At 30.6% G+C, this 22,135-nt stretch overlaps 1 pseudogene; it reads right to left on the reverse strand.

The window, feature by feature from the left end:
• Positions 1 to 292: 292 nt before the first annotated feature.
• LOC112789303 (4-coumarate--CoA ligase 2-like) lies at positions 293 to 5,996 on the reverse strand (annotated as a pseudogene).
• Positions 5,997 to 22,135: the final 16,139 nt, after the last annotated feature.

Consider the following 22,135-nt stretch of genomic DNA (forward strand, 5'->3'; position numbering starts at 1 on the left):
TAGAGCTTGTACTTGTTCTCTATATTATCGACTTTATTTTTGTATTGCTGTCATATAAGACATTTTTTCGTTAATTATTTAATTTTGATCTCACAGTTGAACTATATTAAAACTAAATAATTTTTTTAATTTAAATAGAATATTTTAAATTTTAAAAATTAAAATAGGATTACGTCTAAACGTAAAACACTAATTTAATACTTTATCTGTATTTTAATGGATATTATTTAAAGGTGTATTATTGATTAATAATTTACTATATATATGAGATGGAAATTTAGACTCTCGGTACTTATCTAAGTAATTAAATGTGTGATCACTCGATTAATTTATTATAATAATAATAATCATAGTCTTCAATCCATCATAGGGATAAAACATACAAAGACACATTGACATCATCATTGACTTTGTATATAGAATAAGAAACAAACTAAATGCAGCGAATTTAATGGTAGCTAGCGAGCTTTGCTTTGAGTTCTTTTCTTAATATCTTGCCGATTGAAGATTTTGGGATTGCGTCAATGAAAATTACTCTATGTAGCCTCTTGTAAAATACTACCTGTTCACACAAATTAAATTAAAAAATGTCATGCATTGTCTTATTAATTAATTATCTTTTTATCAAATACAATTAATTAATATACATCATATATATTATATAATTTACCTGATTAGCTATAAAGTCCTTTACAGCATCTTCAGTAATAGGGTCATTTGATGACTTCACCACAAAAGCAACTGGTACTTCACCAGCTACATCATCTTTTTGCCTATATATGCATGTGTGTGCAACAAAACATTTAATTACTTATTATTACTCAATAATAATAATAATAATAATAATAATAATAATAATAATAATAATAAATTTATTATTATTATTATTATTATTATTATTATTAGCTAATAGCTAGCTTAATTAATTTCAATGATATATATATAGCTAATAGCTAGCTTAATTAATTTCAATGATATATATATATATATATATATATATATAAAGTTTAATTATTTTGTTAATCTTATAATTAAAAAAATTTTTAATTAGATTTTTATATTTTTTTAATTTGGTCTCTGCATGAATTTTTTTTAATTAGGTCCCTCATAATTGGTTTAATTGTATAGGAACTTAACTAAAAAAAATTAATACAAAGATTCAAATAAAAAAAAATATAGAAATTTAGTTAAAAAAATTTAGTGCAAGAATTAAATTAAAAAATAAGAAACCTAATTAAAAATTTTACGAAATTTTAAAGACTAAAAGAATAATTAAACCTATATATAATTATATATACTTACGGGACAATAGCTGCATCTTCAATGGAAGGGTGGCTCATAAGAAGGACTTCAAGTTCTACCGGAGCTACCTAATATTGTATATGATAAAATTAAAGGAATAATAATAAGCATAATTACCATGATATTAATTTATTAATTATATTTAGCTTTTGAGACTAAATAAAATATTTTTAAAAAAGATTACAGTAGTTATCAAAATCAAATCGCCAATTGGTGTTACTAAAAATGCTTTAATCATGTTATATTATTTTAGAAATTAAATCAACGCGTGGATTGCATTATATTTGTTTTGAAAATGATAGTATCGTATTTAAAATGAAAATCCATTAATAAAAATATGTAGATTAATTAAGAATATAAACCTGAAAGCCTTTGAATTTGATGAGCTCCTTGAGTCTATCAACAACGAAAAGTTCATCATCATCATCCACATACCCAATATCACCGGTATGAAGCCAACCCTCTTCATCAATTGCTTCTGCTGTCGCCTTCTCATTATTCAGATATCATACACAATATATTTGTTACATTAATTGTTTAATCATAAAGTATCATGTGTTAATGAAAAAAACATGAAATTAAGAACATATATATAATTCAAAAAGATAGTAACTTGCCGTTCAATTTATAAAAGAGTTTCTCTAAAAATAATTAAATCCAAATATTGTTGTTTGGTGTTCTTCATTCTTCTATATACTATATCTTTAAATATTGTGAAATTGTAAAAATAAGAAAATTAGTATCCAATCTGTTTTAATATATTGGTTCGATTTTTGGAAAAATAAAAAAGGAACAAGCTGATATTTCAAAATATATTGGAGGGAGATAGAGAGAAAGAATATTATATTTTTATAAGTGACAAATATTTTTTGTATTTGATAAATCATTTATTCATTTGATTTAAGATTGTGTATGAATATTTGAATAATTATTTATAAAATAAATAAAATTATATTAAAATTTAATCTCTAATTTTTTTATTTTTTTTTTTAAATCTTTGGCCATTGAAAAATATTGCAAAATATCTACCAAGAGTAAAATTACTAAATATTAAAGATAAAAATATCTCAATTTTTTAATTATGTTTGTAAAAAAAAAATCAAAATCCAATGCTAAAATATTTTTAGAGAATAAATATTTAATATTGAATATTTTTGTCACATTTTAAAATATTTACAAATATTTTTGTCCTTAGAAAAAGAAATTTTTATCATCAATTAAAAAAGTAAAAGATATTTTTATCATGTTTTCAAAAATCAAAGTAATTTTAATAATTTATCCTATAAAAATATCTTTAAATAATAAATAAAAAATATGGATCAAAATATATTGAGTACAATTAAATGATTTGATATATTTTAAATTAATAATACCTATTTATATTTGAGGTATCCAAGAAATCACCAAAATATAAGTTGCAGTGTTAAATAGAAAATCAGTTAAAAAAGTCTTTAAATTGCGTTTGTTTTTAAGTATGAAACATTAAGATATAAATATTGAGACATTAAAATTATGTTGAGAAACAAATTTAAACATTATATTTTAAAATACTGAATTAATATATTAATTTATTATTTTTAACAAAAATATTAAGAAATATAACTTTTTTATTTTTTATTATTCATATATATTAATTTTTTATAATTATATATTTTTATTATTATATTTTTCTTGTAAAATATTGTATGAGGAAAAAAATAAGTATACATTACACTTTTATTTTTTTATCTGATTTTAGAAATGTTAAAATGGATTAAACTCATCGAACTAGTCTATATATCTGTTTAAACTTTAAACAGATAAATTTTGTCTCTAAAATTAAACATGTTTAAAATATAGGCTAAACAAGTTGAACCAAATTTAACTGAAAAAAATGACGGATTAATTACAAATATATTTATTCAGAATGACTAATTTTTTGATAGTTCCAAAGTAATTTTTACAATAATATATACCTTTTACATAAAAATAATTACACGTAAATTTTTATCATGATATATACCTTTCATAATCTGTTCACCTCGAATACAAATTTCACCCGGAGTATTATAAGAGAGAGAAGAGCCTGTTAGAGGGTCAATGATTTTCATCTCTGCATTTCTGATGACAGTACCGCATGATCCTAATTTAGTTGTCATTGGATGCTTTGCAAAACTTAATGACATTGATATCACTGGTCCTGATTCTGTCATTCCTAAAGCCTGTAAAGACATATTTGTAAAAAAAGACTATTTACATAAAGATATTTTTATATGAAAATGATAATTAAAAATTTTTATATCGATAAGTTTACATATTTGATTAAATTACTTAATATTATAATAAATTTAATATGTCTATATTACAATAGTTATGGTGGTTATATAAATATTAAAATTAAAATCATATTTTTTTTATAATTTAATTATATTTTTTTAGCAATACTTATAAAAAGTCGTTGTTTATCAGAAAAAAAAAATATTTTTTAACTTTATCAATATTTTTTAAAATACTATAACTATAGTAGTCATTATAATATAATCATAATGACCTTAAAGTAGTGTTTGAAAGAGAAATAGAGATTGAAAAATTGAGATTGAGAAATAAAGACTAAATGACAGAAATTAAAATAAGTATCAGTATTGTGTTTGATATAAAATAGAAGTAAGAAACTGAAATAAAAATAAAATTCTAATTTAATTTGTACAAAAATTAAATTTAAAATTAATTAATTAAAATAAAAATAATTTAAGCATAAAATGTTATTAAAATTTCAGTCTTCGTTCCAAAAAATTTTAATCTCTTATATCCTTATTTTTTAAAAATACTAAAATACTAAAATTTTAAAAATTTTTAGTACCAATTTCTGAACCTAATATTATTTATCTACCAATCTCTGGATCTAATATATATTGTTCATATATAGTATTTTTATATCGATAATTTTACATATTTAATTAAACTATTTAATATTATAATAAATTTTAATATGTCTATATTAAAGTAATTATAGTAGTTATATAAATATTAAAATTAAAATCATATTTTTTCTTATATTTTGATTATGCTTTTTTAGCAATATTTACAAAAATTCATTGTGTATCACAGAAAAATATTTTTTAAAATACTATAACTATAGTAGTCACCATAATATAATCCTAATGACCTTAAGATAGTGTTTGAAAAAGAGTTTGAGATTTAGAGATAGAGACAGAGACATAAAAATTAAAATAAATATTAATATTATATTTAGTGTAAAATGAAAGACAAATATTAAAATAAAAATAAAATTTTAATTTAATTTACACAAAAATTAAAAATAAAAAATTAATTAATTAAAATTAAAATATTTTAAATATAAAATATAATTAAAATTTCAGTTTTCATTCTTAAAAATTTTAATCTTTAGTCTTTATTTTTTTTTAAATACTAAAATACTAAAATTTAAAAAATTAAAATTAAAATTTTAGTATCAGAGTCTCTGGCCTCGTATTATTTGTGTACCTGTCGAAGGATTGCTCGAGCCAACCTACTATGAAAAGCCTCCTCAATGTCAGTTGCAAGCGGGGCACCTCCAGACATCACCATCCTGATGGAGCTAAGGTCATACTCCTCCACCGCAGGGTTCTTTGACAGTGCCACCACCAACGGCGGCACTGCCATCACTACTGAAACCCTCTGCTTCTCCACAAGTTCCAACATCGCCCTCATCTCAAACTTCTCCATAAGCAAACCCTACACCCTACTCTCATAGAACATAACATCACACAGTGTAGTGCGTAAATGTGAAACAAGGGTAACACACAAAGCACTACATCCTCTTCCTTCAGGTGCAAGTTAGGGTTCTCTCCCTCCACCTGCTGAGCCACGTTTGTTATCAGACTCCGGTGTGTTAGAACCACACCCTTTGATAACCCCGTCGTGCCGGAGGAAAATGGCAGTGTCACCATGTCGTCAGGGTTAATATCCACCTCTGGCAGCTTTCCTTCATTTCTGGAAACCGTCGAGAAACTCATGCACTTCTCTGGTGGCTTGTCCACAGTTATCACCTATATTGTATAAATACAAAAACACCACAATTTTAAATGAAAAAAGATAATAATATGTTGATACAAAAATAATGTATATGGTATAAGTATTACTATAAATGTGTTTCCTTCTTCTTGTTCTTGTTTGAGCTTGTGCACGTGCATGGCATGTGTGATGACGATTTTGGCCTTGGTGGCTTTGAGCTGCTTCGTGATTTCAAGAGATGTGTAAGAAGGATTGGCAAGGGTTGAAGCTGCGCCCAGCATAGAAGCAGCCCAAAAGGAGAACACGAATTCCGGAGAGTTTGGGAGTAGGATCATTATGATGTCACCTTTGCGGATTCCAAGGTTGAAAAGGCCCATGGCCAAGCTTCTAGAAGCGCGGTGGACATCAGCATAGGTGTACTCCTTGCCATCGCTGGTGATGAGACAGGGGCGGTTGGAGACTTGGGGGAGTTTTTGAAACGAATAAGTGTGGAGGGGAATGGTATTGTTGATAGGTATGTCTGGTAATTTTGATCTGAAGATGTGGGTAGTTTGGTAACTTTGGTTGATGAAGTTGGTTTTTTTTGGATCAACGGAATAAGTTGCTACTAATGATGGTGCCATGGTATCTACTTATTTCGTTTGTACGACCAATTTTGTTTGTTACCAGACACACTTTAGTGATTGTGTTGTATGTAATGAAATATTTGGTTGTAGCTTGCTTGAAATTTATAAGGAATCGAGGGGAAGGGTTTTTGGTAATTTGGCTTGTCAGATGGTGGTAGCATATCACATGCATGCACGTGGACCGGTAGATACAAAAAATTAATGATCTTCACATTTTATATATATATATATATATATATATATATATATATATATATATATCAGAAGTCAAGAGCAGGCACTAATACTTAATTTCGTTGGCATCTAAGAATCTTCTTTTCGTGACTAATTTGGTTGGAATTCAAATTGGCTATTCTCAATCAGTATTGAGTTATGATACCGTGAGTTTGTTATCTTTCATTAAAATTTGATTAGTAGAACTTTATTTTTTTATTTTACTAATTTTTTTTAGGAAAATATAATCTCTTTCTCTTTTTATATGTATTATTAAATAAGTATTAAAAAATTATCTTTTATATATTTATAAAATTGACTCTTTATTATAGTATTCATAATAGAGAGTAGTTCTTTCAACTATAGGTGATTTTCAAAATTAAAGTTAATTTTAAAAGAAAAAAAACCAACAAATAAACATTTTTTTTATTAGTTTAGTTGCAAACAATTTAAAAAAGAACACACACACAAATTCCATTTAAGTTCAATTACTGATATTTAGATTGCATGCACATACATCTAATAAAATTGAAAAAATTCTAGTAAATAAAATTGAAGTGACTAAATCACTTTCTCATTATCAAATACTAAAAATAATTAATCAAGGTATACAAAAATGTAACTCAATATTAAAGTTGTTTGTATATTAACTATATATTTGATAAAATATATTAACTTAAAAAATTCTAATAAAGTAATAATTAAGTTAAATAAATGAGAAAATTTCACTTTTCTCTCTATTGAGAAATGTTAAAATGATACTCTTTAGTCTTTTCTTTTCTATTTGTAAAATGTTCATTTTCTTTCTTTTATAATTTTTAAAAAACTTCCTCTTTAATTCATTTAAAATTTTTTGTGTTAACTAACATTAATTTTGCCATTTTTTAAGAAAAAATAAATTATGTTTTACAAAAATATTCTATAATAAAAATTTAATTTTTTGTGATTAAATTTTTTATACTAAAATATCCTTTAAAAAATTATTTTTCTATTGATTAAATTGAATTTTTTTCAAAATGTTTTAAAAAAAATTTAATGATTAAATTATTTTATCCTAAGATATTCTTTAATAATATTTTAATTATTAAAAAATTTGTTTTGTAAAGATGTGAAGGAATGAGAGGATAATTTTTTAAATTTGGGATTTATCCATCACAACTTATTTTTAAATTTTGATAAAATTGTTAATAATTTTTAATAATTATATGAAACAAATTATTTATTAATATTAATTATCATATATATTAACAGTGGTAATATTTTTTTAATTTAAAATTAAAATAATATATATTGACATCACAAAATTAATAATAAAGTACAAAAATAATCGTTAACAAAAACTTTGGTAAAATTACAATTTAATAATTAAAAATTATTGAAGGATATCTTAAAAAAAATTTAATCATTAAAATTTTTTTAAAATAATATTTCAATAAAAATACAATTTAATCAGTAAAAAAATAATTTGGTAAAGAGTACTTTAGTATATAAAATTTAATCACAAAAAAAATGAAATTTTTGCTAAAGAGTAATTTTGTAAAAATTAATTTATTTTTTTTTAAAAATAGATAAAACTAACATTAGTTAACCAAAAAATTTAAAATTGATTAAAGAAAATTTTTTTTAACGTTATAAGAGATATGAGTGCATATTTTACAAATAAAGAAGAAAGAAATGTTATTTTAATATCTCTTAAAAAAAGTGAGTAGAATTTTTTTCTCTTAATAAATTAGTTGTGACATCAATAATTTAATTAACACAATAATTTTATATATATATAGAGTAAAATCTAATAAAATAATTTTTATATTTATTTAATATAATAGAGATAAATTTAATAATTTAATAAAACAAATAAATAATACTATTATATACTACTAAATAATTTTTAAACTTTAATGGGAAACTTTTCCTAAATTTTTTATTTTAATAAATAAAATAAATGTAATAATTACTTAATTAAATAATTTTAAAAGTTATTATTGAAATTCGTCAACTTCTCTTATCTCGTTTACACTGTGAACAAGATAATTTTATTCGTATCTCGTTTACAGTATAAATGAGATGCGTGGAAGCTTATCTCGTCCACAGTGTAAATGAGATACAGTGAGATAATTTTTCAGCAGCTATAAAAGGATGTATAACCCTTGACATTCTCTACATTCATTTCATATCTTTTTCTGTCTCGTTTTCTCACAAAAAGAAGGTAACAATGGCCAGCAATAGCGTATACATAGTTGTGTATGTTTACCCCAATTCTCGAATGAGAAATGGCGACAATGTGGTGATATTTGGGTGTGAGAATCCAATTCTGTTGCACACTCAGCATGTGAGTTCGTTGTCCAAGTTGAAGAGTTTGATATTAAGCAACCTTGGTGGCACAGAAACAAGGAAGGTCAGAAGGGTGGGGGTATAGGTTGCTGGCAGGTAATAGAATATTCCAATTTCGACTATTTCGTCTTATAGGGGACGAGCATGTTCGACTCATGCAAGAAATTTATGGAAAAATCATGGCAGAGCAAGTGATGGAGCTTTCTGTCGAGGTTGGAGATGTTGATTGTGGTGGTTCTGTACACTCAATATATGTATAGGACGACTGACCTCTCGCACCACCACCCACTCATGTCGCTATTCCTGTGGATCAGAGGACATGGAGATGGGTGAGGAAGACTCTGACAAAGAGTACGTTGTCAATAGTGGCGACAATAATTCTTCTAAGAGGGTGATGACGAAGAGTTTGTATCGAAGACGTCCGTCGAGGCAGCTGTGCGCTATGTTTTGCCTGACCCTCTCCCTTCTAACCCCTTCGCCTGGTCTGCGATCTTTAGCACCCTTATCCATTCGAGCAGATCATCGAGTATCCGTCCTAACCTCCCTCGCACGCCTACACCGACCCGACACGCCCTGGAAAAGGTGGAGATCGTCCCTCGATTGTCTGGCAGTGGACTGTACGTCGGCGGGTAACTTGATGAGCCTCAGATCCTCCAAAACCTCCTTGCCTGACAGGTGCCTACCACGGCAAGTCCCACGCCACCAATTTTAATAATACTCCTGAGTCGGCCTGGTGTCAAACATGTGCAGAATGGAGATCCTGTGGCCTGGATCAAAACGACTACACCATCCGTCGTACCAATCGTGATGTCTGTCAGGCCACCACACATCCTCACCCCGGACGGTAGATGTCAGGAGCCTGTCAGAAAAAAATAAAGATAAGTAACTAGTATGACAGAGTTGACTGGGGGCACATCTGTTGATTGTAATAATTTAACTCTAAACTTAGAAAAGAAAAGATAAATAAGACTTCAGCAATACCTGTCAAGGTTGACTGGAGTGTCAGGCTCCTACTGCTCCTCATTGAACTGCCGCCTTACCCGATCAACCTGGTAAAACTGCACAACATTGAAGCAAACAAGCTAACAGGGATGACTGACATCCATGTTCCCCACTCTTCCTCCTCAACGAACCAATGAGGATACAGAGCCTGCAGAGCAGGGTCATCGTACGACCTCTATACAAACTGAGAGAACCATGATATAACTAATAATTAGCCTTTATAAACAAATGCAACATAAAACACTAAAATAAAAATGTGGTGGTGTCAAACATGATACTAACCTCATCGAATCGTAACTTGTCGATCGATACTCTCCATCGCAGGACCCTAGCCTTATGTTGATCTCTGCTCTGCTGCTGCAGTCCAACCAACCTGACACCAATCAAAAGAATAAAAGCAGTTCATTATGCAAAAGGTCGTAAGAAGTTACAAGTTGATAACTAAATAAAGACATAAACAGTTGTTACCTCACAGCCATATGATACATGTAGATTGCTCGCTCCGGTGGACACCACTGAAGAAATCTCTGGTATATCTAGGACATCAACAGCGTTGTGACGCCTCGGTGTGCCGCCGAGCACAGTGACTGGTATGTCCAGGCCAGCATGGCCGAGCCCCAAGACAACGCTAGACACCGCCCAAAGTCTTCAAGAAGTGGGAACCAACGCAGGTGGACCAAGTTGTTCGACTTATCCGTCATCAGATATCCTCTGATTGGTAACATGATGTAGCATCTAGCGTACTTTCTGAGGGTCTCTGGGTTGTCCATCCGAGGTATCTGGCAAACACAATCCCGCAGCCATACGAGCTTCAATCTGAACGATTCCTTTCTCTGTGCCGCCTGCTGTGGAGTCGCTGAAGGCCTGGCATCCAGCAGCCGTTCCACCAACTGCCACGTCTCCGTGTGGTACCACTTACCGAAGTCACGGAAGCATCCCCAACAGGGTTCCCGTGGGCATGTAGTCCTAGGTGGTACGCCATGTCTTGTAGGGTGATAGTGGCCTCACTCCATGAGAGATGAAACGTGTGGGTATCCGGAAGCCATCGCTCCACGAATGTCGTAATCAGGGAATTGTTGAATGTGAAATCCCTGAGATCACAATGTCACCGAATCCAGCCTCCCTTAGATACGAGATGATGACGTCGGGTGGAGAAAGGGTATGACTCGCTCACTCGTCGGGATAGTAGAAAGCGAGACCTCTGAAAAAAAATATATGTTCACAATTATCAATAAATAATTTTAAAATTTTTATTGGTTCTTTGAAGTTTAATAGTCCTTATAATATCACTAAAATTTTAAATAAGTTTCTATATTTTTTTATTAAATTCTTACACTGTTTTAATTTTTGTAATTATATCTTTTCATCATTAAAAAAATTAATGTTAAATAAATATTTTTTTATAAATTATAGATATTTATAATTAAGAACATAATTAGATATTTAGTTATATATTTTTGAGAAAAATATTATTCTATTAGTTTTAATATATTTGATATAAAAAATCTAATTATAAAATTAAAAGTAGTATAATAATTAAATTAAAAAATATAAAAATCTAATTATAAATTTGATGAAATTAAAAGAAATAAAATAAAGTTTCAAACTAATAATTATGTAATAACAACTTAACACAAGTGAAATAAAAGAGAGTTCCAATTTTTATCAGGTGACCTATTTCTAACTATACAAATTATATTTTAGTTCTTGACGACTATCCTAACTATGGCTACATACACACATATATTTATATGGGATTGTATAAAATTCAACATAACAGAACTAATTGCAAAGTCGGTTGCCCCGGCGTAATATAAAATCTCGTTCAGCCTGTTGATGTCTCCGTCATTATCAGCTGCATGCGCCATCGTCGTATTTATCCATTATATGGTCAGAAAGAGATAAAAGAGAGAAGAAAGTGGTTGAAAAATTCGATAAAATACTGTCAACGAGTTATATATATAGTCGTCGCCGAACTTTATCTCTTTTACATTGTAAACGAGATACGTATAAAATTATCTCATTTACAATGTAAACGAGATAAGAGAGACTGACGAATTTCAATAATAATTTTTAAAATTATTTAATTCAATAATTATTATATTTATTTTATTTATTAAAATAAAAAATCCCACCTTCCTTACTAATAGGTAGTTTTTTGACTATATGCTTTAAAAGTAGAAATTTATGAACTCATGGACGATGGAGACATGAAAATCCCTACACGCAGCAAAGCATCTACGTGTAACTGTAAGAGGAGTACAGTTCGTTAGGTTCCATTGGGTCAAAAATTTTGACGCATCTACGTGTAGGAGTACATGCATTCCATATAATTATTTTTAACATGTAAATAATTTTAATAGATATAAATATAATAAAACAATAAAATATTTATATTTCAATATACACATTAGTAATGACTAGGCTTAGTCTGATCTCCTTTAAGAAAAATAATCTTGCTTCTTTGACTTACCAACTTGGTAGAGTGAGACCTAAATCACTGGCAAAGTTTATTTTACTCGAAATAAAATCACAAAAAATTCCTGGTTTTCAACTGGATTTGTCTTGTTAGGAGGATTACCGGTGGCTCAACATTGCAGGCTGTAAAAAATATTTATAAATTTAATATATTAATAATTAATAATTATTTTTTCTTTACCATTATACGAACCAAATGGCTTGTGTATTGCTCGGAAACAAGCAAACGGTCATAAAATATTGGAAAATTATTCAGTATTCCGCGCTACTTCAATGAAATATGGCATGTCATGTAAGAATAAGTTACTCATGTTATTTTTGTTGTTTAGTGAGGAGTTAAATTCTTAAAATATCCATCTTATTAATTAAAAAGATTAAAATAAGCCGCTAAATGTTTTGGCTAGGTTATTGCTCTTCCTTATTTATTTATCTTTTCTTTTTGGGTCTAAGTTGAATGCATATGTAAGAGGATTAACTAGCTAGCATACCTAATAGAAGAGAAGAGATCCAACTAAAAGACACCTATAAAGGCATTAATACTTACTTTTTTTATTTTTTTAAAAATATTAGAATTAATATTGAGTCTATAGTTTAATTAAATAATTATATTATAAATAAAAATATAATATAATAATATGAGCATATATGATGTAATTAAAATTTTTAATTTTTATTCTAATTCTAGACGTTTTTATTATATTCTCTCTTATTTTTATTTAGTTTTTTTATTTCTTAATATAATATCGTATCAAAAAATTACATTGATTTTGGCTTATTTATTAAATTTGAGAATATAAAAATACATTTGTCCAATTTAAAATATAATTTAAATAATCTTATCCCAAAAAAATTCAAGGAAGATGGATTGATTAGTTGGATGATTTTTATTAATGAACAAGAGTCAATCATTGTTATTTAAAATGGACTTTTTCTATTATTTGAAACATTTTATTTTTAAGAGTTTGATCTAATTTAAATTATTAATATTTTTTATTATTTTTAAAAATTATATTTAATTATTTATAAATACATATATCTTATTTACATTGTAAACAGAGATACATGCAAAATTATCTCGTTTACAGAAATAAGAGAATGATATTTATTTTAGTAAATATTTTTTAAATTATTTATTTCAATAATTATTATAATTAATTTATTTATTAAAATAAAAAATTCATAATTATTGTTGTGAGACTCGTTCAAAAAAAAAAGAAAGAAAAAAAAAATAATACTATCTAGTGCAGGGTGCAGCTCAACCAAGACATATCACATATGGCTATTGGAAAAAATGGCTTTTAAAATTTATCAACAATGACAAGCTGACCACTTCAATCATAAAAAACTTGTTAAAGGAAAAATCGGTTGCATGTTCACCGCTCAGTCTGCATGTTCATGTCATCATGTGTGTTTCATTCGTTAAATCTAAACTTTATATTTTTTTTATTATTATATCTAAATGGGTAAAGTTATATATTTCAAAGACACCGGCATATATACGAACATTTTCCTAAAGTAGATGATAACAACAGTACATTGTATCCTTTAGATATATTGTAGGAAGTTACATCATTGACTTTGAAGTCTTACACATATGCTTCATGCAGTATGAATATTCCTTATTCCTTAAATATTATTTTAAGTATAAGAAAAATTTGTATATAACTCGAAAAATTCTATATTAATAAATTTAAAAAGTATCTTCATATGTATTTTAAAAAACGATGATTGTTAATACGCTAAAAAAAAGAGAGTAAAATTACAGTATTTTTTGAAAATTAATTTGTTATCAAAAATATAAAATATAAATATATTAAATTTTAAATTTTAAATTTTAAATTCTAAATTTAAATTATTGAAATAAAATATAACAAATAAAAAATTAAAATTTCTTTAATTAACAAGAAATACAATACTACCTATTTAGTAAAGACTGTTTAAATAATAAGTTTTGAAAATTATAATCTAACCATTTAAAATTATAAAATATTATGTGTAACCAAATTTTTTATACATTTGTGTATAAATATATATCTTATTTTATATATTTTTAATGTGTATTTCAATAATTATTTTATATAAATAATGAATTTAATAACTATTTTTATATACAGGTGGTATAGTTATTAACACTAAAAATAAAAATATATATATTTTTTATCAATACACTAAACCACTTAACCAGTTAACCACGCGTAAATAACTTAATGTATGTAGTAAAAAATTAAAAACCTTATAACGTACGCGTAGCTATCCCTATAATGTAGCCAGCCGCCTATATTTATACGTGAAAATACTCAAAATAGAGTATTTATATTTCAACACATTTGTAAAGATTAAGCTTAGTCTGATCTCCTTCTAGAAAAAATAAATAAATAAAATCTTGCTTCTTTGACTTGACAACGTCGTAGAATAATGAGCACACCCTATGATAAAAATATATGAAAAATAGCGGCTACTCCAACAATGATAAAAATATATTAAATGTCACATGTTGTTGATGATCTCGGACCCTGTGTACGCAAATCAGATTGAATTGGATATAGTCCAAAATTTGATTCGATCTGCATAATTTTTATTGGATATGATATTCGTATTTTTTAGTGTTAGATCCGATTTAATTTGTACATGATTGAATATTGGATATTGAATATCGGATATATTTGCATAATTGAATATTTTTTTTAATCATATTTCTATGTAAAAAATTCAATAAAAATATTTCTTTCACATTTTTAAGTTTATTTATTCCTAAAATAATTTTAATCAAACTTTTTAAATAACAAAAATAAAATAATACAATATATGAATAATAATTACTAATTAAAACATACAAACAAGTAAATATAATACCAAACATATATATATTTATTTTTTTTAATTATTATTGTGCGGATCTGTGAATTGAATATGCGGATGTAGAATAGATATCCGCGATCCGATCCGTAAAGGGTGCGGATCGGATCCTATCCGATCCGATCAATGTGTGGATCAAATCGTATCTGCAGTTTTCGAATCAAATGCGAATATTTACTGCGGATATGTAAATACGATTAGGGGTGTCAAAAATTTTCAGGAGGGATCCCTGCAGAAACCACTCCGAATTGGACCCTAATAGTGGAGAATTTTTCCGTGGGGATGGGATGGAGAGCGAAATTTTTCCGGTATGGGCGCGGGACCCGAGCGGGGATCCCCGCTCCATCCCCGATAATTCTCCGAATTTTTTAACTTACTTAATAATCCTTACTTTATTTTTAATATTGGAGTTCTTTTAGTAATTTCACTTATTGAAAAATCCTAACCTATTGTTTAAGATTTTATTTTATGTACTATAATTTGTTATGTTATATTTCTGGACTTATAATTTTGGATAAGATATGTTTGTGTGTTTGTAATAATATTTATAGTTTGTGTTTTGGTGTTTTTTATTATAATTTCTATATGAATATTAAATATAGAGAGATGAAAAATAGGACCCTGCAGGAATGCAAGAAATGCGAGAAATGAAAATGGGGATAATTATTTTCCATGATAAAGAATGGGGCGAGAACGAAGATTAATTCTAGAGACGAAGATGAAGAGTAAAAAGGCATCTTTCATCTCGCTTCATTAACATCCCTAAATACGATCCGATTCGAGGATAATTGATTTATTAAATTAGTGCCGGAAACTGAATTTAGCCAAAACCCGAGTTTGAGCTAAATAACCGATTCGAGCTGGAAATTTCCAAAAATTAGTTTAGAATTAATGATTTTAATATATATATTTAATTTGAATTGAATTTCAAAGTCCATAAGAGAGTTCTAAACTACGAGAACTCATTGATTGCTCAAAGCGGTGCCATTAAAGTGAGGGAGACCTTGACAACAACATTGGAGTATATAAAACAACCAGTATACAAATAAAGAATAAAAATATAAAAAAGATAAAATTAAATACTAAATTTTTAAAGAAAAATAAAAAAGACATGAACTTTATACAAGAGAATGAAATAAATTTATAAATTAATTATAATTAAAATAAAATAATATTAACAAAAATTAAAAAAATAAATATTAGAAGAATATGACAATAACAATATATATATATATATATATATATATATATATATATATATATATTGTGTCTAAATATGGAAAGAAATAAAGTAAACATTATCCTATATCCGATCAGATGATTTGCTAGAGATCAGCACAAGGTTCATACCAAATAACATGATTAGAGTTACTCTTGGCATCATATCTAGCCATCCAATCTGCAGTTCTATTTGCTTTTTCGGGACACACACTCAACGTGAACAAGCCAAGGACGAGATGAAAGCTCCTGAATCTTGTGAACCAAATCTGTTACTTCAGATGAATACCCACTTGTAAGCTCATGCATGATGGGCATAATGTCAAGGCAATCCGTTTCACATATATCCCTCAAACCACAATTTCATGCTAAAACCAGCCCTCTCAAAGCAGCAAATAATTCACATCTGATGATAGACCAGGGGGAACGCTTCCAGAGCAACCCGAGATCCAATCTCCTTTAGAATCTCTAATAATACACCCAAATTCCGCTAAATTTGAATCTAGATACAAGCTTGCATCACAATTAACTTTAAAATTATTGCCTACCGGTGGTTTCCAACACAGGCAATTTCGGAGAGACCTAAAGGCATTGTTTCGATTCCTGTAAACCTGTAAGTCCTTGACGGTAATTCTAGCCAAGGCAACAACCTTGTGGTCTGTCCAAGGGTTATCAGTATTGAATATATCATTGCACCTATGTCTCCATACTCACCAAAACCCTGCACCAAAAGACGCCTCATTGTTAGCCAAGGCCTTCCGAAACCACTCTTCAAGAGCAGTACCCGCCGTCGAGTCCAAGATACTAGGATCCAACATATGCCAAATTGCTTTTGATCATTCAGAGTCTCTAAGGCAATGCTCTATAGTCTCCTGCGCCTTGTTACATCTCTTACACATATCTGAAGAAGCTAAATGCCGCTTGAATCGAAAGGTCTCAGTTGGTAGAGCATCATATAAGCCAAGCCACATAGTAAATTTGAACTTCTCCGGAATGTTTGTATTGCACAACCAGTTCCAGTTACTATTGACATTCCAATTTAATGTTTTCTTTAATAACCATCTATAACCCTCCCTTGCACTATACTTTTTTGTTGCTGCAGGCCACCACTCCCACTGTGGCTCCAACTCAGTCGATCTAGGATATCTCAGACTACAAATAAACTACTTAATCTCATACGGAATAGGCGTGGTAAGACTATCAACCTCTCAAGACACCCCTTTCCACAAGTCAGCCACTATGAAATCTGATTCAGAAATATGTACATAAGGAACAAAGTTGCAAAGCTTACCAAAAGGAGTCCACTCATCATACCAAACTAATTTGTGGACATTACCAATATTTCAATGAAGTCCTTCCTTGAGATGCTCATAGGCACTAAAAATGTTCTTCCAGGTAGCCGATGAAGAATTTCTACTATTTTCGTTCATACCAGACTGATTCTTGAGATATTTATGCTTCAGAACCTGCACCCACAACTTTTCACTATTATTTAGACAATCTGATACCAACTTTCCCAGAAGCTCCATATTAGCACAGGTAGTATCCCTAATACCCAATCCTCCTGCCCTTTTAGGAGTTATGGCGATCTCCCACCTAACCAGAGGCAGTCCTTTGCCGGTCGCTTGACCTTTTCACAAGAACTGTCTCATCAAGGAATCAATTTTATTACATGGATACTTTGGGAGAAGAGAAAATTGTATTTCATAAACCGGGATAGAGGCCATAACCGATTTAACAAGACAAAGCCTCCCTGCCTTATTCAGCAGGCATCCTTTCCAACTGGAGAGCTTCCTCGAAATTTTTTCAATAACCTCCTGAGCCGTCTTCTTGGAAGCTCTTGCATGACCGATGTTAATTCGCAGGTATTTACCCAAATCATTGCAAAAACGGATGTTAGAGACCCCTGGGAGAACCTCTTTTCTCTTCTATGACACCTTCTTGGAACACTCGGCCTTTGACTTATGAAGATTTACCTTTAAACCTGGAACTCTAGAAAACAAGTCCAGGCAATGCATAACCTCTATTACTTGAACTTTTGATACCTTACAGAAAAGCAAAAGATCATCTGCAAACATCAAATGAGAGAGTCGTGGTCCGTTCCTAGAAACTGCTACCGGGTTCCACAAACCTTGAAAAACTTTATGAGAGATAAAGCAGGCAAGTATTTCCATATAGAGTACAAATAGATAAGGAGACATGGGATCTCCTTGCCTCAACCCTCTCTTTGGCATGAAATTTTGGAGCCTGTTCCCATTCCACAAAACTGCCAACGAAGAGGAAGTCACACAATTCAATATAAGATTAATGGTAGCCTTTGGAAACCTAAACCAAACCAAAGTCGCTTCCAAAAAACGCCAGTCTACTCTGTTATAAGCTTTTTCCAAATCAATCTTGAACGCCATGGTCCCTTTTTGAGACTTGGTGTTCCTCATGAAGTGCATAATCTCTTGAGCAATGATAATATTCTCTGTGGTTCCTCTTCCTGTAATGAACCCTCCTTGCAAAGGACTAATGATCTCTGACAGAAAAGGTCTAGACCTATTAACTAGAACCTTTGTGACAATTTTATAAATTACATTACATAAACTAATAGGCCAAAACTCCCGTAAGGAAGAGGGAACTTTCACTTTAGGAATTAAAACAATGAGAGTATCGAAAATAGCCGCAATCATTGGCTCACCCTCAAAGGCTTGCTTGACTAGTCCACACACATCATTGCTAAGAGAGTCGCAGAACTCTTTGTAGAAAATTGCTTGAAATCCATCTGACCTTGGGGCTTTAAAAGAACTCATGGTCATCACAGCTCTTTTAACCTCTTCAGACGTCACTGGTTCCACTAGCTTTTAACAAACCTCAGTACTAAGAGACGGGCAAGGAAAATGTCCCATGGCGTCTAGGTCAATATCCTCCCTTGTAGAAAACAGTTTTTGAAAGAAAGAATTTGCCGCCATTTCTATAGTCGAAGTCTCTGTGGCCCAAGACCCATCCTCCAAAAATAACCCATAAATTTTGTTCCTCTTTCGCCTGATAACCATCTGCAGATGAAAAAATTTTGTATTTCTGTCTCCACATCGCACCCATTGTTCTCTAGATTTTTGATACCACAACAGCTCTTATTGAAGAAGGACATCATTCAGTTCCTAATGCAAAATTTTCTCTTTGATCCTAAGCTGTTGATCCTCCTGACTCTCAAGAGTAATCTGAACGTCATTCAAAAGCCTCTCTAGCTCCCTTTTCTTAACAAAAATATTGCCGAAACTTTTTTATTGAAGCTAGTTGCATCTTTTTGAACCTCCAACAAACATTTGACCACATCCGGAGCTCCTTTATTCCAAGTTGTATGAACAACATTCCTAAAAAGAGGATGAGTCATCCATGCAGCCTGGAATCTGAATGGACGATGGCCCTTGATAGCCCTCTTTGCCATCTTGCGTCTAGTGAATAATGGGCAATGATCAGAGTGAAGGCGCGCCAGCACCTCAGTATAAGCCTCCGAAAATATTAGTCATCAGTCCTGATTGATGACTGCTCTATCAAGCTTCTTAGCCACCTGCACTCCACCTTTAATCTTCCTGTACCAAGTGAATCTTCTCCCAATAGCCCCCATATCAAACAGCCCATGATCCTCCAATGTTTCCACAAATTGTTCTGCTCTAGCAAGTCTAAACTGCCCCCTCTAACTTCACTCTGCAACAGCACATCATTAAAGTCCCCTAACACAATCCAAGGTCCGTGGATCATATTAGCAATCCTTGTTAAGTCACCCCTCAGTTCTTTACGCCGATGTATATGCGAATTAGCATACACCGCACTGCTGTAACTAGAAGTATTGCCCATAGTAATTTCAAAACTGATACATTGATCAACTACATCCAATACTCTCACAGAAATATTTGAATTAGAACATAGAACCCAGATACCCCACTATGACCATTAGCCTCAACAATACCAACACCCTGGTAACCTAGATTATTCCAAAAAGATTTTATCCTCTTGAAAGGAATATGGGTTTCAAATAGAATGAAAAAAGTATGGTGAAATTTATTCACTAATTCTTTACTATGAACTCGGGCCAATTTTTTAAAGGCCCCTCTAATATTCCAAAATAGAAAGCTTAAATATAAATAATCCATAAAACAATTGTACTGTAAAAAGGACCAACCTCAACCAAAGTCCCTAACGAGATGATGAAGATCCACCATCATATCCCCTTGAGACTTGCTTGTCCTTACCCGGTTGTTGCCCGGTTTATCTGTGTCCCTCCACTGACAACCCTTCCAATTCGCTGATTTGCTGCTTGCTGGTGTCGTCAAGGCAGTTTGGAGTCGATGGTGAATTCTGCAAAGAAGAAGGCGCAACCTCTTGTGTCCATTTTTTATAATGCCAGTGAAAGTCGGCACCGCAACGGGGATAGCTTTGCCCTTCACCCCTTGCTGTTTGGAAGACGCCATGCGTGCTTGAGATCCGCCAACCGACCCGGTCTTCACCCCTAATTCGGCTCCTCTCATACATAGCCCAAAGTCACAGTTCTGATCCAATTTCTGATTTGAGTGCACCGACACTTTGTCTTTAGAGGTTTGTTGGGCTTTGTTTGATTGGCTCAATTTTCCTCTCCTTTTACTGCTGACTTTGGTCTAGCCAGCCTCATTTTCAAAATGCTAGGACCCCATTTCCTTCCCATGCAATGTATCACCCAATTCCTTCTCAATTTCTGAATCTTCGGAATTGCATCTAAATTCAAAATTTTTTTCCTTTGAGGCTTCTTTTGGCTGCACCACCCGGGCCGTCGTCTCGGTCACTGATGTTTCCTTTCGATCCACCCTTTCTGACTCTATCAGGGTCATTTTGCAGTCAGTTGCTGGATACCCGAAACAATTACACTTGTCACAAATAAGGTGTAAGCATTCATACTCCACCTTATACTCAAACTCATTGACAATCACATTTCGGACCACCGGCAAACCAAGATTAATTTGCACGCAAGTCCAAGCAAATTTTTTCCGCTCTGCCGACTTAGTAGCCAGATCCACCTGACTAGTCTCCCCACAGCAGAAGTAATTCTAGTCATGGCTTTATCCTGATAGTACCATATGCTCAAACCAGCAATTCGAATCCAAACCATAGTCTCCCCAAAAGTGTTCTCACAAGGTTTTGAAATCTGGTGTCCATGGCTTAACGGCAATATAGTGACCGAAGATCATCCATGGCCCCCTAGTAAAACCTTCTCTCGATCGTCCATGCGATCAAATTTAACGAGGAAGTACCCAAAACCCACATCCAAGATTTCATATTTACCGGTTATCCTCCATACCCCCTTTTAGTTTGTGAAACATGGCTGTTTTTTCCAAAAACCTTAATCACAATTGTCTCCTTGTATGGTTCAGAGAAGATGTTTTTAGCCTCTTCAGAGAAGCAAATTCTCGGAGACATAGGATCTCCTTATTTTTTGGTGACCACTGCCTTGGAATCTTCATCTAGAGTTTCAGCCCGGTTTATCCCTGAGGCTACCGTAGAACCAATAACCTTGTCACCGAAAGAAATTTTAGAAGTCACCCTAGAACTAAGGTTATCCTTACTTGATCTCTCATTCACACTTGATGCAAACCCTCTTACGCTTTCCCACGCTCTTCCCCTTATCTCTTTCGATGGTATGACCATGTTTCTCACGGTGTTTCACCCTTGAACGCTTTCTCCTTTTCTCATTTTCTTTCTTTACTAGAATTTTTTTTTTGTCTAACTATATATAAAATAATATAATATAATATAAAAATAAAGGTTATACTATCGAAAAAGAGATTTTAAATATTTAAAGATAATTTTAAAATTTAATTTTTTTTTAATATATTATAAATGAATAAATAGAAGGACGGTAATTTTGTGATGTAGGAGAAGTTGCCAATGGCATTTGAAGGAAGGAAATGATGCATCGCCAATAGATATTTAGTAATTGAAATAATTTAAAATGGAAAAAAAAATAAAGAGATTGATATGACAAAGAATGTATACGTAGCTATGGGAACTGAATGAACCACCAATTTGGTTGGAACATGGAGGTGGATTAATAACAGCGAATAACATTTTAACATTATTTAAAACTTTATCCTTGATCAATA

This window comes from Arachis hypogaea, chromosome 3 (genome assembly GCF_003086295.3).
Source record: "Arachis hypogaea cultivar Tifrunner chromosome 3, arahy.Tifrunner.gnm2.J5K5, whole genome shotgun sequence".
Classification (NCBI taxonomy): Eukaryota; Viridiplantae; Streptophyta; class Magnoliopsida; order Fabales; family Fabaceae; genus Arachis; species Arachis hypogaea.